This window comes from Lissotriton helveticus, chromosome 5_1 (assembly GCF_964261635.1).
Source record: "Lissotriton helveticus chromosome 5_1, aLisHel1.1, whole genome shotgun sequence".
Classification (NCBI taxonomy): domain Eukaryota; kingdom Metazoa; phylum Chordata; class Amphibia; order Caudata; family Salamandridae; genus Lissotriton; species Lissotriton helveticus.
This window is the reverse complement of record NC_136065.1, coordinates 1,748,337,316-1,748,360,449: the sequence shown is the minus strand read 5'-3', so window position 1 is coordinate 1,748,360,449 and position 23,134 is coordinate 1,748,337,316.

The following is a 23,134-nucleotide window of genomic DNA, read 5'->3' as shown; positions in this document are numbered from 1 at the left end:
AGTGCAGAGTGGTGAGTGCAGAGTAGTGAGTGCAGAGTGCAGAGTAGTGAGTGCAGAGTGCAGAGTAGTGAGTGCAGAGTGCAGAGTAGTGAGTGCAGAGTGCAGGGTAGTGAGTGCAGACTGCAGAGTAGTGCGTGCAGAGTAGTAAGTGCAGAGTAGTGAGTGCAGAGTAGTGAGTGCAGAGTGGAGACTGCAGAGTGGTGAGTGCAGAGTGCAGAGTAGTGAGTGCAGAGTGCAGAGTAGTGAGTGCAGAGTGGTGAGTGCAGAGTGCAGATTAGTGAGTGCAGAGTAGTGAGTGCAGAGTAGTGAGTGCAGAGTAGTGAGTACAGAGTGCAGAGTAGTGAGTGCAGAGTGCAGTGTAGTGAGTGCAAAGTAGTGAGTGCAGAGTGCAGAGTAGTGAGTGCAGAGATCAGAGTAGTGAGTGCAGAGTGCAGAGTAGTGAGTGCAGAGTACAGAGTAGTGAGTGCAGAGGGGTGAGTGCAGAGTGGTGAGTGCAGAGTGGTGAGTGCAGAGTAGTGAGTGCAGAGTGCAGAGTAGTGAGTGCAGAGTGCAGAGTAGTGAGTGCAGATTGCAGAGTAGTGAGTGCAGAGTGGTGAGTGCAGAGTGGTGAGTGCAGAGTGGTGAGTACAGAGTGGTGAGTGCAGAGTGGTGAGTGCAGAGTAGTGAGTGCAGAGTGCAGAGTAGTGAGTGCAGAGTGCAGAGTAGTGAGTGCAGAGTGCAGAGTAGTGAGTGCAGACTGCAGAGTAGTGAGTGCAGAGTAGTGAGTGCAGAGTAGTGAGTGCAGAGTAGTCAGTGCAGAGTGGAGACTGCAGAGTGGTTAGTGCAGAGTGCAGAGTAGTGAGTGCAGAGTGCAGAGTAGTGAGTGCAGAGTGGTGAGTGCAGAGTGCAGATTAGTGAGTGCAGAGTAGTGAGTGCAGAGTAGTGAGTGCAGAGTAGTGAGTGCAGAGTAGTGAGTGCAGAGTAGTGAGTGTGTAGAGTAGTGAGTGCAGAGTGCAGAGTAGTGAGTGCAGAGTAGTGAGTGCAGAGTAGTGAGTGCAGAGTGCAGAGTAGTGCGTGCAGAGTAGTGAGTGCAGAGTAGTGAGTGTAGAGTAGTGAGTGCAGAGTAGTGAGTGTGTAGAGTAGTGAGTGCAGAGCAGTGAGTGCAGAGTAGTGAGTGCAGAGTAGTGAGTGCAAAATGAGTGTGCAGAGTAGTGAGTGCAGAGTAGTGAGTCCAGAGTAGTGAGTGCAGAGTGAGTGTGCAGAGTGCAGAGTAGTGAGTGCAGAGTACAGAGTGCAGAGTGTGAGTGCAGAGTGAGTGTGCAGAGTGCAGAGTGAGTATGCAGAGTGCAGAGTAGTGAGTGCAGAGTGCCGAGTAGTCAGTGCAGAGTGCAGAGTAGTGAGTGCAGAGTGCACAGTAGTGAGTGCAGAGTGCAGAGTAGTGAGTGCAGAGTGCAGAGTAGTGAGTGCAGAGTAGTGAGTGCAGAGTGCAGAGTAGTGAGTGCAGAGTGCAGAGTAGTGAGTGCAGAGTAGTGAGTGCAGGGTGGTGAGTGCAGAGTAATGAGTGCAGAGTAGTGAGTGCAGAGTAGTGAGTGCAGAGTAGTGAGTGCAGAGTAGTGAGTGCAGAGTGCAGAGTAGTGAGTGCAGAGTAGTGAGTGCAGAGTAGTGAGTGAAGAGTGGTGAGTGCAGAGTGCAGAGTAGTGAGTGCAGAGTGCAGAGTAGTGAGTGCAGAGTGGTGAGTGCAGAGTAGTGAGTGCAGAGTGCAGAGTAGTGAGTGCAGAGTGGTGAGTGCAGAGTGCAGAGTGGTGAGTGCAGAGTGGTGAGTGCAGAGTGCAGAGTAGTGAGTGCAGAGTAGTTAGTGCAGAGTAGTGAGTGCAGAGTAGTGAGTACAGAGTAGTGAGTGCAGAGTGGTGAGGGCAGAGTGGTGAGTGCAGAGTAGTGAGTGCAGAGTGCAGAGTAGTGAGTGCAGAGTGCAGAGTGCAGAGTAGTGAGTGCAGAGTGCAGAGTAGTGAGTGCAGAATAGTGAGTGCGGAGTGGTGATTACAGAGTAGTGAGTGCAGAGTGGTGAGTGCAGAGTGGTGAGTAGTGAGTGCAGAGTAGTGAGTGCAGAGTAGTGAGTGTGTAGAGTAGTGAGTGCAGAGTGCAGAGTAGTGAGTGCAGAGTGCAGAGTAGTGAGTGCAGAGTAGTGAGTGCAGAGTAGTGAGTGCATAGTGCAGAGTAGTGTGTGCAGAGTGCAGAGTAGTGAGTGCAGAGTGGTGAGAGCAGAGTGCAGAGTAGTGAGTGCAGAGTGGTGAGTGCAGAGTGCAGAGTAGTGAGTGCAGAGTGCAGAGTAGTGAGTGCAGAGTGCAGAGTAGTGAGTGCAGCGTGCAGAGTAGTGAGTGCAAAGTGCAGAGTAGTGAGTGCAGAGTGGTGAGTGCAGAGTGCAGATTAGTGAGTGCAGAGTAGTGAGTGCAGAGTAGTGAGTGCAGAGTGCAGAGTAGTGAGTGCAGAGTGCAGAGTAGTGAGTGCAGAGTGGTGAGTGCAGAGTAGTGAGTGCAGAGTAGTGAGTGCAGAGTGGAGACTGCAGAGTGGTTAGTGCAGAGTGCAGAGTAGTGAGTGCAGAGTGCAGAGTAGTGAGTGCAGAGTGGTGAGTGCAGAGTGCAGATTAGTGAGTGCAGAGTAGTGAGTGCAGAGTAGTGAGTGCAGAGTAGTGAGTGCAGAGTAGTGAGTGCAGAGTAGTGAGTGTGTAGAGTAGTGAGTGCAGAGTGCAGAGTAGTGAGTGCAGAGTAGTGAGTGCAGAGTAGTGAGTGCAGAGTGCAGAGTAGTGCGTGCAGAGTAGTGAGTGCAGAGTAGTGAGTGTAGAGTAGTGAGTGCAGAGTAGTGAGTGCAGAGCAGTGAGTGCAGAGTAGTGAGTACAGAGTAGTGAGTGCAAAATGAGTGTGCAGAGTAGTGAGTGCAGAGTAGTGAGTCCAGAGTAGTGAGTGCAGAGTGAGTGTGCAGAGTGCAGAGTAGTGAGTGCAGAGTACAGAGTGTGAGTGCAGAGTGAGTGTGCAGAGTGCAGAGTGAGTATGCAGAGTGCAGAGTAGTGAGTTCAGAGTGCCGAGTAGTCAGTGCAGAGTGCAGAGTAGTGAGTGCAGAGTGCACAGTAGTGAGTGCAGAGTGCAGAGTAGTGAGTGCAGAGTGCAGAGTAGTGAGTGCAGAGTAGTGAGTGCAGAGTGCAGAGTAGTGAGTGCAGAGTGCAGAGTAGTGAGTGCAGAGTAGTGAGTGCAGAGTGGTGAGTGCAGAGTAATGAGTGCAGAGTAGTGAGTGCAGAGTAGTGAGTGCAGAGTAGTGAGTGCAGAGTAGTGAGTGCAGAGTGCAGAGTAGTGAGTGCAGAGTAGTGAGTGCAGAGTAGTGAGTGAAGAGTGGTGAGTGCAGAGTGCAGAGTAGTGAGTGCAGAGTGCAGAGTAGTGAGTGCAGAGTGGTGAGTGCAGAGTAGTGAGTGCAGAGTGCAGAGTAGTGAGTGCAGAGTGGTGAGTGCAGAGTGCAGAGTGGTGAGTGCAGAGTGGTGAGTGCAGAGTAGTTAGTGCAGAGTAGTGAGTGCAGAGTAGTGAGTACAGAGTAGTGAGTGCAGAGTGGTGAGGGCAGAGTGGTGAGTGCAGATTAGTGAGTGCAGAGTGCAGAGTAGTGAATGCAGAGTGCAGAGTGCAGAGTAGTGAGTGCAGAGTGCAGAGTAGTGAGTGCAGAGTAGTGAGTGCGGAGTGGTGATTACAGAGTAGTGAGTGCAGAGTGGTGAGTGCAGAGTGGTGAGTAGTGAGTGCAGAGTAGTGAGTGCAGAGTAGTGAGTGCAGAGTAGTGAGTGTGTAGAGTAGTGAGTGCAGAGTGCAGAGTAGTGAGTGCAGAGTGCAGAGTAGTGAGTGCAGAGTAGTGAGTGCAGAGTAGTGAGTGCAGAGTAGTGAGTGCAGAGTGCAGAGTAGTGAGTGCAGAGTGCAGAGTAGTGAGTGCAGAGTGGTGAGTGCAGAGTGCAGAGTAGTGAGTGCAGAGTGGTGAGTGCAGAGTGCAGAGTAGTGAGTGCAGAGTGCAGAGTAGTGAGTGCAGAGTGCAGAGTAGTGAGTGCAGAGTGCAGAGTAGTGAGTGCAAAGTGCAGAGTAGTGAGTGCAGAGTGGTGAGTGCAGAGTGCAGATTAGTGAGTGCAGAGTAGTGAGTGCAGAGTAGTGAGTGCAGAGTAGTGAGTGCAGAGTGCAGAGTAGTGAGTGCAGAGTGCAGAGTAGTGAGTGCAGAGTGGTGAGTGCAGAGTAGTGAGTGCAGGGTAGTGAGTGCAGAGTGGTGAGTGCAGAGTAGTGAGTGCAGAGTAGTGAGTGCAGAGTGCAGAGTAGTGCGTGCAGAGTAGTGAGTGCAGAGTAGTGAGTGTAGAGTAGTGAGTGCAGAGTAGTGAGTGTGTAGAGTAGTGAGTGCAGAGCAGTGAGTGCAGAGTAGTGAGTGCAGAGTAGTGAGTGCAAAATGAGTGTGCAGAGTAGTGAGTGCAGAGTAGTGAGTGCAGAGTAGTGAGTGCAGAGTGAGTGTGCAGAGTGCAGAGTAGTGAGTGCAGAGTACAGAGTGCAGAGTGTGAGTGCAGAGTGAGTGTGCAGAGTGCAGAGTGAGTATGCAGAGTGCAGAGTAGTGAGTGCAGAGTGCCGAGTAGTCAGTGCAGAGTGCAGAGTAGTGAGTGCAGAGTGCACAGTAGTGAGTGCAGAGTGCAGAGTAGTGAGTGCAGAGTGCAGAGTAGTGAGTGCAGAGTAGTGAGTGCAGAGTGCAGAGTAGTGAGTGCAGAGTGCAGAGTAGTGAGTGCAGAGTAGTGAGTGCAGAGTGGTGAGTGCAGAGTAATGAGTGCAGAGTAGTGAGTGCAGAGTAGTGAGTGCAGAGTAGTGAGTGCAGAGTAGTGAGTGCAGAGTGCAGAGTAGTGAGTGCAGAGTAGTGAGTGCAGAGTAGTGAGTGAAGAGTGGTGAGTGCAGAGTGCAGAGTAGTGAGTGCAGAGTGCAGAGTAGTGAGTGCAGAGTGGTGAGTGCAGAGTAGTGAGTGCAGAGTGCAGAGTAGTGAGTGCAGAGTGGTGAGTGCAGAGTGCAGAGTGGTGAGTGCAGAGTGGTGAGTGCAGAGTGCAGAGTAGTGAGTGCAGAGTAGTTAGTGCAGAGTAGTGAGTGCAGAGTAGTGAGTACAGAGTAGTGAGTGCAGAGTGGTGAGGGCAGAGTGGTGAGTGCAGAGTAGTGAGTGCAGAGTGCAGAGTAGTGAGTGCAGAGTGCAGAGTGCAGAGTAGTGAGTGCAGAATAGTGAGTGCGGAGTGGTGATTACAGAGTAGTGAGTGCAGAGTGGTGAGTGCAGAGTGGTGAGTAGTGAGTGCAGAGTAGTGAGTGCAGAGTAGTGAGTGCAGAGTAGTGAGTGTGTAGAGTAGTGAGTGCAGAGTGCAGAGTAGTGAGTGCAGAGTGCAGAGTAGTGAGTGCAGAGTAGTGAGTGCAGAGTAGTGAGTGCAGAGTAGTGAGTGCATAGTGCAGAGTAGTGAGTGCAGAGTGCAGAGTAGTGAGTGCAGAGTGGTGAGTGCAGAGTGCAGAGTAGTGAGTGCAGAGTGGTGAGTGCAGAGTAGTGAGTGCAGAGTGCAGAGTAGTGAGTGCAGAGTGCAGAATAGTGGGTGCAGAGTGCAGAGTAGTGAGTGCAAAGTGCAGAGTAGTGAGTGCAGAGTGGTGAGTGCAGAGTGCAGATTAGTGAGTGCAGAGTAGTGAGTGCAGAGTAGTGAGTGCAGAGTAGTGAGTGCAGAGTGCAGAGTAGTGAGTGCAGAGTAGTGAGTGCAGAGTAGTGAGTGCAGAGTAGTGAGTGCAGAGTAGTGAGTGCATAGTGCAGAGTAGTGAGTGCAGAGTGCAGAGTAGTGAGTGCAGAGTAGTGAGTGCAGAGTAGTGAGTGCAGAGTGCAGAGTAGTGAGTGCAGAGTAGTGAGTGCAGAGTAGTGAGTGCAGAGTAGTGAGTGCAGAGTAGTGAGTGCATAGTGCAGAGTAGTGAGTGCAGAGTGCAGAGTAGTGAGTGCAGAGTAGTGAGTGCAGAGTGCAGAGTAGTGAGTGCAGAGTGGTGAGTGCAGAGTAGTGATTGCAGAGTGCAGAGTAGTGAGTGCAGAGTGCAGAGTAGTGAGTGCAGAGTGCAGAGTAGTGAGTGCAGAGTGCAGAGTAGTGAGTGCAGAGTGGTGAGTGCAGAGTAGTGAGTGCAGAGTAGTGAGTGCAGAGTGGAGACTACAGAGTGGTTAGTGCAGAGTGCAGAGTAGTGAGTGCAGAGTGCAGAGTAGTGAGTGCAGAGTGGTGAGAGCAGAGTGCAGATTAGTGAGTGCAGAGTAGTGAGTGCAGAGTAGTGAGTGCAGAGTAGTGAGTGCAGAGTAGTGAGTGCAGAGTAGTGAGTGTGTAGAGTAGTGAGTGCAGAGTGCAGAGTAGTGAGTGCAGAGTAGTGAGTGCAGAGTGCAGAGTAGTGCGTGCAGAGTAGTGAGTGCAGAGTAGTGAGTGTAGAGTAGTGAGTGCAGAGTAGTGAGTGTGTAGAGTAGTGAGTGCAGAGCAGTGAGTGCAGAGTAGTGAGTGCAGAGTGCAGAGTAGTGAGTGCAGAGTGCAGAGTAGTGAGTGCAGAGTAGTGAGTGCAGAGTGCAGAGTAGTGAGTGCAGAGTGCAGAGTAGTGAGTGCAGAGTGCAGAGTAGTGAGTGCAGAATAGTGAGTGCGGAGTGGTGATTACAGAGTAGTGAGTGCAGAGTGGTGAGTGCAGAGTGGTGAGTAGTGAGTGCAGAGTAGTGAGTGCAGAGTAGTGAGTGCAGAGTAGTGAGTGTGTAGAGTAGTGAGTGCAGAGTGCAGAGTAGTGAGTGCAGAGTGCAGAGTAGTGAGTGCAGAGTAGTGAGTGCAGAGTAGTGAGTGCAGAGTAGTGAGTGCATAGTGCAGAGTAGTGAGTGCAGAGTGCAGAGTAGTGAGTGCAGAGTGGTGAGTGCAGAGTGCAGAGTAGTGAGTGCAGAGTGGTGAGTGCAGAGTAGTGAGTGCAGAGTGCAGAGTAGTGAGTGCAGAGTGCAGAGTAGTGAGTGCAGAGTGCAGAGTAGTGAGTGCAAAGTGCAGAGTAGTGAGTGCAGAGTGGTGAGTGCAGAGTGCAGATTAGTGAGTGCAGAGTAGTGAGTGCAGAGTAGTGAGTGCAGAGTAGTGAGTGCAGAGTGCAGAGTAGTGAGTGCAGAGTAGTGAGTGCAGAGTAGTGAGTGCAGAGTAGTGAGTGCATAGTGCAGAGTAGTGAGTGCAGAGTGCAGAGTAGTGAGTGCAGAGTAGTGAGTGCAGAGTAGTGAGTGCAGAGTGCAGAGTAGTGAGTGCAGAGTAGTGAGTGCAGAGTAGTGAGTGCAGAGTAGTGAGTGCAGAGTAGTGAGTGCATAGTGCAGAGTAGTGAGTGCAGAGTGCAGAGTAGTGAGTGCAGAGTAGTGAGTGCAGAGTGCAGAGTAGTGAGTGCAGAGTGGTGAGTGCAGAGTAGTGATTGCAGAGTGCAGAGTAGTGAGTGCAGAGTGCAGAGTAGTGAGTGCAGAGTGCAGAGTAGTGAGTGCAGAGTGCAGAGTAGTGAGTGCAGAGTGGTGAGTGCAGAGTAGTGAGTGCAGAGTAGTGAGTGCAGAGTGGAGACTACAGAGTGGTTAGTGCAGAGTGCAGAGTAGTGAGTGCAGAGTGCAGAGTAGTGAGTGCAGAGTGGTGAGAGCAGAGTGCAGATTAGTGAGTGCAGAGTAGTGAGTGCAGAGTAGTGAGTGCAGAGTAGTGAGTGCAGAGTAGTGAGTGCAGAGTAGTGAGTGTGTAGAGTAGTGAGTGCAGAGTGCAGAGTAGTGAGTGCAGAGTAGTGAGTGCAGAGTGCAGAGTAGTGCGTGCAGAGTAGTGAGTGCAGAGTAGTGAGTGTAGAGTAGTGAGTGCAGAGAAGTGAGTGTGTAGAGTAGTGAGTGCAGAGCAGTGAGTGCAGAGTAGTGAGTGCAGAGTAGTGAGTGCAAAATGAGTGTGCAGAGTAGTGAGTGCAGAGTAGTGAGTCCAGAGTAGTGAGTGCAGAGTGAGTGTGCAGAGTGCAGAGTAGTGAGTGCAGAGTACAGAGTGCAGAGTGTGAGTGCAGAGTGAGTGTGCAGAGTGCAGAGTGAGTATGCAGAGTGCAGAGTAGTGAGTGCAGAGTGCCGAGTAGTCAGTGCAGAGTGCAGAGTAGTGAGTGCAGAGTGCACAGTAGTGAGTGCAGAGTGCAGAGTAGTGAGTGCAGAGTGCAGAGTAGTGAGTGCAGAGTAGTGAGTGCAGAGTGCAGAGTAGTGAGTGCAGAGTGCAGAGTAGTGAGTGCAGAGTAGTGAGTGCAGAGTGCAGAGTAGTGAGTGCAGAGTGCAGAGTAGTGAGTGCAGAGTGCAGAGTAGTGAGTGCAGAATAGTGAGTGCGGAGTGGTGATTACAGAGTAGTGAGTGCAGAGTGGTGAGTGCAGAGTGGTGAGTAGTGAGTGCAGAGTAGTGAGTGCAGAGTAGTGAGTGCAGAGTAGTGAGTGTGTAGAGTAGTGAGTGCAGAGTGCAGAGTAGTGAGTGCAGAGTGCAGAGTAGTGAGTGCAGAGTAGTGAGTGCAGAGTAGTGAGTGCAGAGTAGTGAGTGCATAGTGCAGAGTAGTGAGTGCAGAGTGCAGAGTAGTGAGTGCAGAGTGGTGAGTGCAGAGTGCAGAGTAGTGAGTGCAGAGTGGTGAGTGCAGAGTAGTGAGTGCAGAGTGCAGAGTAGTGAGTGCAGAGTGCAGAGTAGTGAGTGCAGAGTGCAGAGTAGTGAGTGCAAAGTGCAGAGTAGTGAGTGCAGAGTGGTGAGTGCAGAGTGCAGATTAGTGAGTGCAGAGTAGTGAGTGCAGAGTAGTGAGTGCAGAGTAGTGAGTGCAGAGTGCAGAGTAGTGAGTGCAGAGTAGTGAGTGCAGAGTAGTGAGTGCAGAGTAGTGAGTGCATAGTGCAGAGTAGTGAGTGCAGAGTGCAGAGTAGTGAGTGCAGAGTAGTGAGTGCAGAGTAGTGAGTGCAGAGTGCAGAGTAGTGAGTGCAGAGTAGTGAGTGCAGAGTAGTGAGTGCAGAGTAGTGAGTGCAGAGTAGTGAGTGCATAGTGCAGAGTAGTGAGTGCAGAGTGCAGAGTAGTGAGTGCAGAGTAGTGAGTGCAGAGTGCAGAGTAGTGAGTGCAGAGTGGTGAGTGCAGAGTAGTGATTGCAGAGTGCAGAGTAGTGAGTGCAGAGTGCAGAGTAGTGAGTGCAGAGTGCAGAGTAGTGAGTGCAGAGTGCAGAGTAGTGAGTGCAGAGTGGTGAGTGCAGAGTAGTGAGTGCAGAGTAGTGAGTGCAGAGTGGAGACTGCAGAGTGGTTAGTGCAGAGTGCAGAGTAGTGAGTGCAGAGTGCAGAGTAGTGAGTGCAGAGTGGTGAGAGCAGAGTGCAGATTAGTGAGTGCAGAGTAGTGAGTGCAGAGTAGTGAGTGCAGAGTAGTGAGTGCAGAGTAGTGAGTGCAGAGTAGTGAGTGTGTAGAGTAGTGAGTGCAGAGTGCAGAGTAGTGAGTGCAGAGTAGTGAGTGCAGAGTGCAGAGTAGTGCGTGCACAGTAGTGAGTGCAGAGTAGTGAGTGTAGAGTAGTGAGTGCAGAGTAGTGAGTGTGTAGAGTAGTGAGTGCAGAGCAGTGAGTGCAGAGTAGTGAGTGCAGAGTAGTGAGTGCAAAATGAGTGTGCAGAGTAGTGAGTGCAGAGTAGTGAGTCCAGAGTAGTGAGTGCAGAGTGAGTGTGCAGAGTGCAGAGTAGTGAGTGCAGAGTACAGAGTGCAGAGTGTGAGTGCAGAGTGAGTGTGCAGAGTGCAGAGTGAGTATGCAGAGTGCAGAGTAGTGAGTGCAGAGTGCCGAGTAGTCAGTGCAGAGTGCAGAGTAGTGAGTGCAGAGTGCACAGTAGTGAGTGCAGAGTAGTGAGTGCAGAGTAGTGAGTCCAGAGTAGTGAGTGCAGAGTGCAGAGTAGTGAGTGCAGAGTAGTGAGTGCAGAGTAGTGAGTGCAGAGTAGTGAGTGCAGAGTAGTGAGTGCATAGTGCAGAGTAGTGAGTGCAGAGTGCAGAGTAGTGAGTGCAGAGTAGTGAGTGCAGAGTGCAGAGTAGTGAGTGCAGAGTAGTGAGTGCAGAGTAGTGAGTGCATAGTGCAGAGTAGTGAGTGCAGAGTGCAGAGTAGTGAGTGCAGAGTAGTGAGTGCAGAGTGCAGAGTAGTGAGTGCAGAGTGGTGAGTGCAGAGTAGTGATTGCAGAGTGCAGAGTAGTGAGTGCAGAGTGCAGAGTAGTGAGTGCAGAGTGCAGAGTAGTGAGTGCAGAGTGCAGAGTAGTGAGTGCAGAGTGGTGAGTGCAGAGTAGTGAGTGCAGAGTAGTGAGTGCAGAGTGGAGACTGCAGAGTGGTTAGTGCAGAGTGCAGAGTAGTGAGTGCAGAGTGCAGAGTAGTGAGTGCAGAGTGGTGAGAGCAGAGTGCAGATTAGTGAGTGCAGAGTAGTGAGTGCAGAGTAGTGAGTGCAAAGTAGTGAGTGCAGAGTAGTGAGTGCAGAGTAGTGAGTGTGTAGAGTAGTGAGTGCAGAGTGCAGAGTAGTGAGTGCAGAGTAGTGAGTGCAGAGTGCAGAGTAGTGCGTGCAGAGTAGTGAGTGCAGAGTAGTGAGTGTAGAGTAGTGAGTGCAGAGTAGTGAGTGTGTAGAGTAGTGAGTGCAGAGCAGTGAGTGCAGAGTAGTGAGTGCAGAGTAGTGAGTGCAAAATGAGTGTGCAGAGTAGTGAGTGCAGAGTAGTGAGTCCAGAGTAGTGAGTGCAGAGTGAGTGTGCAGAGTGCAGAGTAGTGAGTGCAGAGTACAGAGTGCAGAGTGTGAGTGCAGAGTGAGTGTGCAGAGTGCAGAGTGAGTATGCAGAGTGCAGAGTAGTGAGTGCAGAGTGCCGAGTAGTCAGTGCAGAGTGCAGAGTAGTGAGTGCAGAGTGCACAGTAGTGAGTGCAGAGTGCAGAGTAGTGAGTGCAGAGTGCAGAGTAGTGAGTGCAGAGTAGTGAGTGCAGAGTGCAGAGTAGTGAGTGCAGAGTGCAGAGTAGTGAGTGCAGAGTAGTCAGTGCAGAGTGGTGAGTGCAGAGTAATGAGTGCAGAGTAGTGAGTGCAGAGTAGTGAGTGCAGAGTAGTGAGTGCAGAATAGTGAGTGCAGAGTGCAGAGTAGTGAGTGCAGAGTAGTGAGTGCAGAGTAGTGAGTGAAGAGTGGTGAGTGCAGAGTGCAGAGTAGTGAGTGCAGAGTGCAGAGTAGTGAGTGCAGAGTGGTGAGTGCAGAGTAGTGAGTGCAGAGTGCAGAGTAGTGAGTGCAGAGTGGTGAGTGCAGAGTGCAGAGTGGTGAGTGCAGAGTGGTGAGTGCAGAGTGCAGAGTAGTGAGTGCAGAGTGCAGAGTAGTGAGTGCAGAGTGGTGAGTGCAGAGTAGTGAGTGCAGAGTGCAGAGTAGTGAGTGCAGAGTGGTGAGTGAAGAGTGCAGAGTGGTGAGTGCAGAGTGGTGAGTGCAGAGTGCAGAGTAGTGAGTGCAGAGTAGTTAGTGCAGAGTAGTGAGTGCAGAGTAGTGAGTACAGAGTAGTGAGTGCAGAGTGGTGAGGGCAGATTGGTGAGTGCAGAGTAGTGAGTGCAGAGTGCAGAGTAGTGAGTGCAGAGTGCAGAGTAGTGAGTGCAGAGTGCAGAGTAGTGAGTGCAGAATAGTGAGTGCGGAGTGGTGATTACAGAGTAGTGAGTGCAGAGTGGTGAGTGCAGAGTGGTGAGTAGTGAGTGCAGAGTAGTGAGTGCAGAGTAGTGAGTGCAGAGTAGTGAGTGTGTAGAGTAGTGAGTGCAGAGTGCAGAGTGGTGAGTGCAGAGTGCAGAGTAGTGAGTGCAGAGTGGTGAGGGCAGATTGGTGAGTGCAGAGTAGTGAGTGCAGAGTGCAGAGTAGTGAGTGCAGAGTGCAGAGTAGTGAGTGCAGAGTGCAGAGTAGTGAGTGCAGAATAGTGAGTGCGGAGTGGTGATTACAGAGTAGTGAGTGCAGAGTGGTGAGTGCAGAGTGGTGAGTAGTGAGTGCAGAGTAGTGAGTGCAGAGTAGTGAGTGCAGAGTAGTGAGTGTGTAGAGTAGTGAGTGCAGAGTGCAGAGTGGTGAGTGCAGAGTGCAGAGTAGTGAGTGCAGAGTGGTGAGTGCAGAGTAGTGAGTGCAGAGTGCAGAGTAGTGAGTGCAGAGTGCAGAGTAGTGAGTGCAGAGTGCAGAGTAGTGAGTGCAAAGTGCAGAGTAGTGAGTGCAGAGTAGTGAGTGCAGAGTGGTGAGTGCAGAGTGCAGAGTGGTGAGTGCAGAGTAGTGAGTGCAGAGTGCAGAGTAGTGAGTGCAGAGTAGTGAGTGCAGAATGGTGAGTGCAGAGTGCAGAGCAGTGAGTGCAGAGTAGTGAGTGCAGAGTAGTGAGTGCAGAGTAGTGAGTACAGAGTAGTGAGTGCAGAGTAGTGAGTGCAGAGTAGTGAGTGCAGAGTGGTGAGTGCAGAGTGGTGAGTGCAGAGTAGTGAGTGCAGAGTGCAGAGTAGTGAGTGCAGAGTGCAGAGTAGTGAAAGCAGAGTGCAGAGTAGTGAGTGCAGAATAGTGAGTGCGGAGTGGTGAGTACAGAGAATTGAGTGCAGAGTGGTGAGTGCAGAGTGGTGAGTAGTGAGTGCGTAGTAGTGAGTGCAGAGTAGTGAGTGCAGAGTAGTGAGTGTGTAGAGTATTGAGTGCAGAGTGCAGAGTAGTGAGTGCAGAGTGCAGAGTAGTGAGTGCAGAGTAGTGAATGCAAAGTAGTGAGTGCAGAGTAGTGAGTGCAGAGTTGTGAGTGCAGAGTAGTGAGTGTAGAGTAGTGAGTGCAGAGTAGTGAGTGCAGAGTGCAGAGTAGTGAGTGCAGAACAGTGAGTGCAGAGTGCAGAGTAGTGAGTGCAGAGTAGTGAGTGCAGAGTGCAGAGTAGTGAGTGCAGAGTAGTGAGTGCACAGTGCAGAGTAGTGAGTGTAGAGTAGTGAGTGCAGAGTAGTGAGTGCAGAGTGCAGAGCAGTGAGTGCAGAGTAGTGAGTGCAGAGTGCAGAGTAGTGAGTGCAGAGTAGTGAGTGCAGAGTAGTGAGTGCAGAGTGCAGAGTAGTGAGTGCAAAGTAGTGAGTGCAGAGTAGTGAGTGCAGAGTGCAGAGTAGTGAGTGCAGAGTGCAGAGTAGTGAGTGCAGAGTAGCAACTGCAGAGTAGTGAGTGCAGAATAGTGAGTGCAGAGTAGTGAGTGCAGAGTAGTGAGTGCAGAGTGGTGAGTGCAGAGTAGTGAGTGCAGAGTAGTGAGTGCAGAGTAGTGAGTGCAGAGTGCAGAGTGGTGAGTGCAGAGTGCAGAGTAGTGAGTGCAGAGTAGTGAGTGCAGAGTAGTGAGTACAGAGAAGTGAGTGCAGAGTAGTGAGTGCAGAGTAGTGAGTGCAGAGTGGTGAGTGCAGAGTGGTGAGTGCAGAGTAGTGAGTGCAGAGTGCAGAGTAGTGAGTGCAGAGTGCAGAGTGCAGAGTAGTGAGTGCAGAGTGCAGAGTAGTGAGTGCAGAGTAGTGAGTGCAGAGTAGTGAGTGCAGAGTAGTGAGCGCAGAGTAGTGAGTGCAGAGTAGAGAGTGCAGAGTAGTGAGCGCAGAGTTGTGAGTGCAGAGTAGTGAGTGTAGAGTAGTGAGTGCAGAGTAGTGAGTGCAGAGTGCAGAGTAGTGAGTGCAGAGTAGTGAGTGCAGAGTGCAGATTAGTGATTACAGAGTAGTGAGTGCAGAGTGCAGAGTAGTGAGTGCAGAGTAGTGAGTGCAGAGTGCAGAGTAGTGAGTGCAGAGTGCAGAGTAGTGAGTGCAGAGTAGTGAGTGCAGAGTAGTGAGTGCAGAGTAGTGAGTGCAGAGTAGTGAGTGCATAGTGCAGAGTAGTGAGTGCAGAGTGCAGAGTAGCGACTGCAGAGTAGTGAGTGCAGAGTAGTGAGTGCAGAGTAGTGAGTGCAGAGTAGTGAGTGCAGAGTAGTGAGTACAGAGTAGTGAGTGCGGAGTAGTGAGTGCAGAGTAGTGAGTGCAGAGTGGTGAGTGCAGAGTGGTGAGTGCAGAGTGGTGAGTGCAGATTAGTGAGTGCAGAGTGCAGAGTAGTGAGTGCAGAGTGCAGAGTGCATAGTAGTGAGTGCAGAGTGCAGAGTAGTGAGTGCAGAATAGTGAGTGCGGAGTGGTGAGTACAGAGAAGTGAGTGCAGAGTGGTGAGTGCAGAGTAGTGAGTAGTGAGTGCAGAGTAGTGAATGCAGAGTAGTGAGTGCAGAGTAGTGAGTGTGTAGAGTAGTGAGTGCAGAGTGCAGAGTAGTGAGTGCAGAGTGCAGAGTAGTGAGTGCAGAGTGGTGAGTGCAGAGTAGTGAGTGCAGAGTAGTGAGTGCAGAGTGGAGACTGCAGAGTGGTTAGTGCAGAGTGCAGAGTAGTGAGTGCAGAGTGCAGAGTAGTGAGTGCAGAGTGGTGAGTGCAGAGTGCAGATTAGTGAGTGCAGAGTAGTGAGTGCAGAGTAGTGAGTGCAGAGTAGTGAGTGCAGAGTAGTGAGTGTGTAGAGTAGTGAGTGCAGAGTGCAGAGTAGTGAGTGCAGAGTAGTGAGTGCAGAGTAGTGAGTGCAGAGTGCAGAGTAGTGCGTGCAGAGTAGTGAGTGCAGAGTAGTGAGTGTAGAGTAGTGAGTGCAGAGTAGTGAGTGTGTAGAGTAGTGAGTGCAGAGTGCAGAGTAGTGAGTGCAGAGTAGTGAGTGCAGAGTAGTGAGTGCAGAGTGCAGAGTAGTGCGTGCAGAGTAGTGAGTGCAGAGTAGTGAGTGTAGAGTAGTGAGTGCAGAGTAGTGAGTGTGTAGAGTAGTGAGTGCGAAGCAGTGAGTGCAGAGTAGTGAGTGCAGAGTAGTGAGTGCAAAATGAGTGTGCAGAGTAGTGAGTGCAGAGTAGTGAGTCCAGAGTAGTGAGTGCAGAGTGAGTGTGCAGAGTGCAGAGTAGTGAGTGCAGAGTACAGAGTGCAGAGTGTGAGTGCAGAGTGAGTGTGCAGAGTGCAGAGTGAGTATGCAGAGTGCAGAGTAGTGAGTGCAGAGTGCCGAGTAGTCAGTGCAGAGTGCAGAGTAGTGAGTGCAGAGTGCACAGTAGTGAGTGCAGAGTGCAGAGTAGTGAGTGCAGAGTGCAGAGTAGTGAGTGCAGAGTAGTGAGTGCAGAGTGCAGAGTAGTGAGTGCAGAGTGCAGAGTAGTGAGTGCAGAGTAGTGAGTGCAGAGTGGTGAGTGCAGAGTAATGAGTGCAGAGTAGTGAGTGCAGAGTAGTGAGTGCAGAGTAGTGAGTGCAGAGTAGTGAGTGCAGAGTGCAGAGTAGTGAGTGCAGAGTAGTGAGTGCAGAGTAGTGAGTGAAGAGTGGTGAGTGCAGAGTGCAGAGTAGTGAGTGCAGAGTGCAGAGTAGTGAGTGCAGAGTGGTGAGTGCAGAGTAGTGAGTGCAGAGTGCAGAGTAGTGAGTGCAGAGTGCAGAGTGCAGAGTAGTGAGTGCAGAGTGCAGAGTAGTGAGTGCAGAGTAGTGAGTGCAGAGTAGTGAGTGCAGAGTAGTGAGCGCAGAGTAGTGAGTGCAGAGTAGAGAGTGCAGAGTAGTGAGCGCAGAGTTGTGAGTGCAGAGTAGTGAGTGTAGAGTAGTGAGTGCAGAGTAGTGAGTGCAGAGTGCAGAGTAGTGAGTGCAGAGTAGTGAGTGCAGAGTGCAGATTAGTGATTACAGAGTAGTGAGTGCAGAGTGCAGAGTAGTGAGTGCAGAGTAGTGAGTGCAGAGTGCAGAGTAGTGAGTGCAGAGTGCAGAGTAGTGAGTGCAGAGTAGTGAGTGCAGAGTGCAGAGTAGTGAGTGCAGAGTAGTGAGTGCAGAGTAGTGAGTGCAGAGTGCAGAGTAGTGAGTGCAGAGTGCAGAGTAGCGACTGCAGAGTAGTGAGTGCAGAGTAGTGAGTGCAGAGTAGTGAGTGCAGAGTAGTGAGTGCAGAGTAGTGAGTGCATAGTAGTGAGTACAGAGTAGTGAGTGCGGAGTAGTGAGTGCAGAGTAGTGAGTGCAGAGTGGTGAGTGCAGAGTGGTGAGTGCAGAGTGGTGAGTGCAGATTAGTGAGTGCAGAGTGCAGAGTAGTGAGTGCAGAGTGCAGAGTGCATAGTAGTGAGTGCAGAGTGCAGAGTTGTGAGTGCAGAATAGTGAGTGCGGAGTGGTGAGTACAGAGAAGTGAGTGCAGAGTGGTGAGTGCAGAGTAGTGAGTAGTGAGTGCAGAGTAGTGAATGCAGAGTAGTGAGTGCAGAGTAGTGAGTGTGTAGAGTAGTGAGTGCAGAGTGCAGAGTAGTGAGTGCAGAGTGCAGAATAGTGAGTGCAGAGTAGTGAGTGCAGAGTAGTGAGTGCAGAGTAGTGAGTGCAGAGTAGTGAGTGCAGAGTTGTGAGTGCAGAGTAGTGAGTGTAGAGTAGTGAGTGCAGAGTAGTGAGTACAGAGTGCAGAGTAGTGAGTGCAGAGTGCAGAGTGGTGAGTGCAGAGTAGTGAGTGCAGAGTGCAGAGTAGTGAGTGCAGAGTGGTGAGTGCAGAGTGGTGAGTGCAGAGTGGTGAGTGCAGAGTGCAGAGTAGTGAGTGCAGAGTAGTGAGTGCAGAGTGCAGAGTAGTGAGTGCAGAGTAGTGAGTGCAGAGTGCAGAGTAGTGAGTGCAGAGTAGTGAGTGCAGAGTGCAGAGTAGTGAGTGCAGAGTGCAGAGTAGTGAGTGCAGAGTAGCGACTGCAGAGTAGTGAGTGCAGAGTAGTGAGTGCAGAGTGGTGAGTGCAGAGTAGTGAGTGCAGAGTGGTGAGTGCAGAGTAGTGAGTGCAGAGTAGTGAGTGCAGAGTAGTGAGTGCAGAGTGGTGAGTGCAGAGTGCAGAGTAGTGAGTGCAGAGTAGTGAGTGCAGAGTAGTGAGTGCAGAGTAGTGAGTACAGAGAAGTGAGTGCAGAGTAGTGAGTGCAGAGTAGTGAGTGCAGAGTGGTGAGTGCAGAGTGGTGAGTGCAGAGTAGTGAGTGCAGAGTGCAGAGTAGTGAGTGCAGAGTGCAGAGTAGTGAGTGCAGAATAGTGAGTGCGCAGTGGTGAGTACAGAGTAGTGAGTGCAGAGTGGTGAGTGCAGAGTGGTGAGTAGTGAGTGCAGAGTAGTGAGTGCAGAGTAATGAGTGTGTAGAGTAGTGAGTGCAGAGTGCAGAGTAGTGAGTGCAGAGTGCAGAGTAGTGAGTGCAGAGTAGTGAGTGCAGAGTAGTGAGTGCAGAGTAGTGAGTGCAGAGTAGTGAGTGCAGAGTTGTGAGGGCAGAGTAGTGAGTGTAGAGTAGTGAGTGCAGAGTAGTGAGTGCAGAGTGCAGAGTAGTGAGTGCAGAGTAGTGAGTGCAGAGTGCAGAGTAGTGAGTGCAGAGTAGTGAGTGCAGAGTGCAGAGTAGTGAGTGCAGAGTAGTGAGTGCAGAGTAGTGAGTGCAGAGTAGTGAGTGCAGAGTAGTGAGTGCAGAGTGCAGAGTAGTGAGTGCAGAGTGCAGAGTAGTGAGTGCAGAGTAGTCAGTGCAGAGTGCAGTGTAGTGAGTGCAGAGTAGTGAGTGCAGAGTGCAGAGTAGTGAGTGCAGAGTAGTGAGTGCAGAGTAGTGAGTGCAGAGTGCAGAGTAGTGAGTGCAGAGTGCAGAGTAGTGAGTGCAGAGTGCAGAGTGCATAGTAGTGAGTGCAGAGTGCAGAGTTGTGAGTGCAGAATAGTGAGTGCGGAGTGGTGAGTACAGAGAAGTGAGTGCAGAGTGGTGAGTGCAGAGTAGTGAGTAGTGAGTGCAGAGTAGTGAATGCAGAGTAGTGAGTGCAGAGTAGTGAGTGTGTAGAGTAGTGAGTGCAGAGTGCAGAGTAGTGAGTGCAGAGTGCAGAATAGTGAGTGCAGAGTAGTGAGTGCAGAGTAGTGAGTGCAGAGTAGTGAGTGCAGAGTAGTGAGTGCAGAGTTGTGAGTGCAGAGTAGTGAGTGTAGAGTAGTGAGTGCAGAGTAGTGAGTACAGAGTGCAGAGTAGTGAGTGCAGAGTGCAGAGTGGTGAGTGCAGAGTAGTGAGTGCAGAGTGCAGAGTAGTGAGTGCAGAGTGGTGAGTGCAGAGTGCAGAGTGGTGAGTGCAGAGTGCAGAGTAGTGAGTGCAGAGTAGTGAGTGCAGAGTGCAGAGTAGTGAGTGCAGAGTAGTGAGTGCAGAGTGCAGAGTAGTGAGTGCAGAGTAGTGAGTGCAGAGTGCAGAGTAGTGAGTGCAGAGTGCAGAGTAGTGAGTGCAGAGTAGCGACTGCAGAGTAGTGAGTGCAGAGTAGTGAGTGCAGAGTGGTGAGTGCAGAGTAGTGAGTGCAGAGTGGTGAGTGCAGAGTAGTGAGTGCAGAGTAGTGAGTGCAGAGTAGTGAGTGCAGAGTGGTGAGTGCAGAGTGCAGAGTAGTGAGTGCAGAGTAGTGAGTGCAGAGTAGTGAGTGCAGAGTAGTGAGTACAGAGAAGTGAGTGCAGAGTAGTGAGTGCAGAGTAGTGAGTGCAGAGTGGTGAGTGCAGAGTGGTGAGTGCAGAGTAGTGAGTGCAGAGTGCAGAGTAGTGAGTGCAGAGTGCAGAGTAGTGAGTGCAGAATAGTGAGTGCGCAGTGGTGAGTACAGAGTAGTGAGTGCAGAGTGGTGAGTGCAGAGTGGTGAGTAGTGAGTGCAGAGTAGTGAGTGCAGAGTAATGAGTGTGTAGAGTAGTGAGTGCAGAGTGCAGAGTAGTGAGTGCAGAGTGCAGAGTAGTGAGTGCAGAGTAGTGAGTGCAGAGTAGTGAGTGCAGAGTAGTGAGTGCAGAGTAGTGAGTGCAGAGTTGTGAGGGCAGAGTAGTGAGTGTAGAGTAGTGAGTGCAGAGTAGTGAGTGCAGAGTGCAGAGTAGTGAGTGCAGAGTAGTGAGTGCAGAGTGCAGAGTAGTGAGTGCAGAGTAGTGAGTGCAGAGTAGTCAGTGCAGAGTGCAGTGTAGTGAGTGCAGAGTAGTGAGTGCAGAGTGCAGAGTAGTGAGTGCAGAGTAGTGAGTGCAGAGTAGTGAGTGCAGAGTGCAGAGTAGTGAGTGCAGAGTGCAGAGTAGTGAGTGCAGAGTGCAGAGTGCATAGTAGTGAGTGCAGAGTGCAGAGTTGTGAGTGCAGAATAGTGAGTGCGGAGTGGTGAGTACAGAGAAGTGAGTGCAGAGTGGTGAGTGCAGAGTAGTGAGTAGTGAGTGCAGAGTAGTGAATGCAGAGTAGTGAGTGCAGAGTAGTGAGTGTGTAGAGTAGTGAGTGCAGAGTGCAGAGTAGTGAGTGCAGAGTGCAGAATAGTGAGTGCAGAGTAGTGAGTGCAGAGTAGTGAGTGCAGAGTAGTGAGTGCAGAGTAGTGAGTGCAGAGTTGTGAGTGCAGAGTAGTGAGTGTAGAGTAGTGAGTGCAGAGTAGTGAGTACAGAGTGCAGAGTAGTGAGTGCAGAGTGCAGAGTGGTGAGTGCAGAGTAGTGAGTGCAGAGTGCAGAGTAGTGAGTGCAGAGTGGTGAGTGCAGAGTGCAGAGTGGTGAGTGCAGAGTGCAGAGTAGTGAGTGCAGAGTAGTGAGTGCAGAGTGCAGAGTAGTGAGTGCAGAGTAGTGAGTGCAGAGTGCAGAGTAGTGAGTGCAGAGTAGTGAGTGCAGAGTGCAGAGTAGTGAGTGCAGAGTGCAGAGTAGTGAGTGCAGAGTAGCGACTGCAGAGTAGTGAGTGCAGAGTAGTGAGTGCAGAGTGGTGAGTGCAGAGTAGTGAGTGCAGAGTGGTGAGTGCAGAGTAGTGAGTGCAGAGTAGTGAGTGCAGAGTAGTGAGTGCAGAGTGGTGAGTGCAGAGTGCAGAGTAGTGAGTGCAGAGTAGTGAGTGCAGAGTAGTGAGTGCAGAGTAGTGAGTACAGAGAAGTGAGTGCAGAGTAGTGAGTGCAGAGTAGTGAGTGCAGAGTGGTGAGTGCAGAGTGGTGAGTGCAGAGTAGTGAGTGCAGAGTGCAGAGTAGTGAGTGCAGAGTGCAGAGTAGTGAGTGCAGAATAGTGAGTGCGCAGTGGTGAGTACAGAGTAGTGAGTGCAGAGTGGTGAGTGCAGAGTGGTGAGTAGTGAGTGCAGAGTAGTGAGTGCAGAGTAATGAGTGTGTAGAGTAGTGAGTGCAGAGTGCAGAGTAGTGAGTGCAGAGTGCAGAGTAGTGAGTGCAGAGTAGTGAGTGCAGAGTAGTGAGTGCAGAGTAGTGAGTGCAGAGTAGTGAGTGCAGAGTTGTGAGGGCAGAGTAGTGAGTGTAGAGTAGTGAGTGCAGAGTAGTGAGTGCAGAGTGCAGAGTAGTGAGTGCAGAGTAGTGAGTGCAGAGTGCAGAGTAGTGAGTGCAGAGTAGTGAGTGCAGAGTGCAGAGTAGTGAGTGCAGAGTAGTGAGTGCAGAGTAGTGAGTGCAGAGTAGTGAGTGCAGAGTAGTGAGTGCAGAGTGCAGAGTAGTGAGTGCAGAGTGCAGAGTAGTGAGTGCAGAGTAGTCAGTGCAGAGTGCAGTGTAGTGAGTGCAGAGTAGTGAGTGCAGAGTGCAGAGTAGTGAGTGCAGAGTAGTGAGTGCAGAGTAGTGAGTGCAGAGTGCAGAGTAGTGAGTGCAGAGTGCAGAGTAGTGAGTGCAGAGTAGCGACTGCAGAGTAGTGAGTGCAGAGTAGTGAGTGCAGAGTGGTGAGTGCAGAGTAGTGAGTGCAGAGTGGTGAGTGCAGAGTAGTGAGTGCAGAGTAGTGAGTGCAGAGTAGTGAGTGCCGAGTGCAGAGTGCAGAGTAGTGAGTGCAGAGTAGTGAGTGCAGAGTAGTGAGTGCAGAGTATTGAGAGCAGAATATTGAGAGCAGAGTGCAGAGTTGTGAGTGCAGAGTTGTGAGTGCAGAGTTGTGAGTGCAGAGTTGTGAGTGCAGAGTAGTGAGTGCAGAGTAGTGAGTGCAGAGTAGTGAGTGCAGAGTGCAGAGTAGTGAGTGCAGAGTGCAGAGTAATGAGTGCAGAGAAGTGAGTGCAGAGTAGTGAGTGCAGAGTAGTGAGTGCAGAGTAGTGAGTGCAGAGTAGTGAGTGTAGAGTAGTGAGTGCAGAGTAGTGAGTGCAGAGTGCAGAGTAGTGAGTGCAGAGTGCAGAGTAGTGAGTGCAGAGTGCAGAGCAGTGAGTGCAGAGCGCAGAGCAGTGAGTGCAGAGTGCAGAGCAGTGAGTGTAGAGTGCAGAGTAGTGAGTGCAGAGTGCAGAGTAGTAAGTGCAGAGTAGTGAGTGCAGAGTAGTGAGTGCAGAGTAGTGAGTGCAGAGTGCAGAGTAGTGAGTGCAGAGTGCAGAGTAGTGAGTGCAGAGTGCAGAGTAGTGAGTGCAAAGTAGTGAGTGCAGAGTAGTGAGTGCAGAGATGTGAGTGCAGAGTAGTGAGTGTAGAGTAGTGAGTGCAGAGTAGTGAGTGCAGAGTAGTGAGTGCAGAGTGCAGAGTAGTGAGTGCAGAGTAGTGAGTGCAGAGTGCAGAGTAGTGAGTGTAGAGTAGTGAGTGTAGAGTAGTGAGTGCAGAGTGCAGAGCAGTGAGTGCAGAGTAGTGAGTGCAGAGTGCAGAGTAGTGAGTGCAGAGTAGTGACTGCAGAGTAGTAAGTGCAGAGTGCAGAGTAGTGAGTGCAAAGTAGTGAGTGCAGAGTAGTGAGTGCAGAGTGCAGAGTAGTGAGCGCAGAGTGCAGAGTAGTGAGTGCAGAGTAGCAACTGCAGAGTAGTGAGTGCAGAATAGTGAGTGCAGAGTAGTGAGTGCAGAGTAGTGAGTGCAGAGTGGTGAGTGCAGAGTAGTGAGTGCAGAGTAGTGAGTGCAGAGTAGTGAGTGCAGAGTAGTGAGTGCAAAGTGCAGAGTAGTGAGTGCAGAGTGGTGAGTGCAGAGTGCAGATTAGTGAGTGCAGAGTAGTGAGTGCAGAGTAGTGAGTGCAGAGTAGTGAGTGCAGAGTGCAGAGTAGTGAGTGCAGAGTGCAGAGTAGTGAGTGCAGAGTGGTGAGTGCAGAGTAGTGAGTGCAGAGTAGTGAGTGCAGAGTGGAGACTGCAGAGTGGTTAGTGCAGAGTGCAGAGTAGTGAGTGCAGAGTGCAGAGTGGTGAGTGCAGAGTGCAGATTAGTGAGTGCAGAGTAGTGAGTGCAGAGTAGTGAGTGCAGAGTAGTGAGTGCAGAGTAGTGAGTGCAGAGTAGTGAGTGTGTAGAGTAGTGAGTGCAGAGTGCAGAGTAGTGAGTGCAGAGTAGTGAGTGCAGAGTAGTGAGTGCAGAGTGCAGAGTAGTGCGTGCAGAGTAGTGAGTGCAGAGTAGTGAGTGTAGAGTAGTGAGTGCAGAGTAGTGAGTGTGTAGAGTAGTGAGTGCAGAGCAGTGAGTGCAGAGTAGTGAGTGCAGAGTAGTGAGTGCAAAATGAGTGTGCAGAGTAGTGAGTGCAGAGTAGTGAGTCCAGAGTAGTGAGTGCAGAGTGAGTGTGCAGAGTGCAGAGTAGTGAGTGCAGAGTACAGAGTGCAGAGTGTGAGTGCAGAGTGAGTGTGCAGAGTGCAGAGTGAGTATGCAGAGTGCAGAGTAGTGAGTGCAGAGTGCCGAGTAGTCAGTGCAGAGTGCAGAGTAGTGAGTGCAGAGTGCACAGTAGTGAGTGCAGAGTAGTGAGTGCAGAGTAGTGAGTCCAGAGTAGTGAGTGCAGAGTGCAGAGTAGTGAGTGCAGAGTAGTGAGTGCAGAGTAGTGAGTGCAGAGTAGTGAGTGCAGAGTAGTGAGTGCATAGTGCAGAGTAGTGAGTGCAGAGTGCAGAGTAGTGAGTGCAGAGTAGTGAGTGCAGAGTGCAGAGTAGTGAGTGCAGAGTAGTGAGTGCAGAGTAGTGAGTGCAGAGTAGTGAGTGCAGAGTAGTGAGTGCATAGTGCAGAGTAGTGAGTGCAGAGTGCAGAGTAGTGAGTGCAGAGTAGTGAGTGCAGAGTGCAGAGTAGTGAGTGCAGAGTGGTGAGTGCAGAGTAGTGATTGCAGAGTGCAGAGTAGTGAGTGCAGAGTGCAGAGTAGTGAGTGCAGAGTGCAGAGTAGTGAGTGCAGAGTGCAGAGTAGTGAGTGCAGAGTGGTGAGTGCAGAGTAGTGAGTGCAGAGTAGTGAGTGCAGAGTGGAGACTGCAGAGTGGTTAGTGCAGAGTGCAGAGTAGTGAGTGCAGAGTGCAGAGTAGTGAGTGCAGAGTGGTGAGTGCAGAGTGCAGATTAGTGAGTGCAGAGTAGTGAGTGCAGAGTAGTGAGTGCAGAGTAGTGAGTGCAGAGT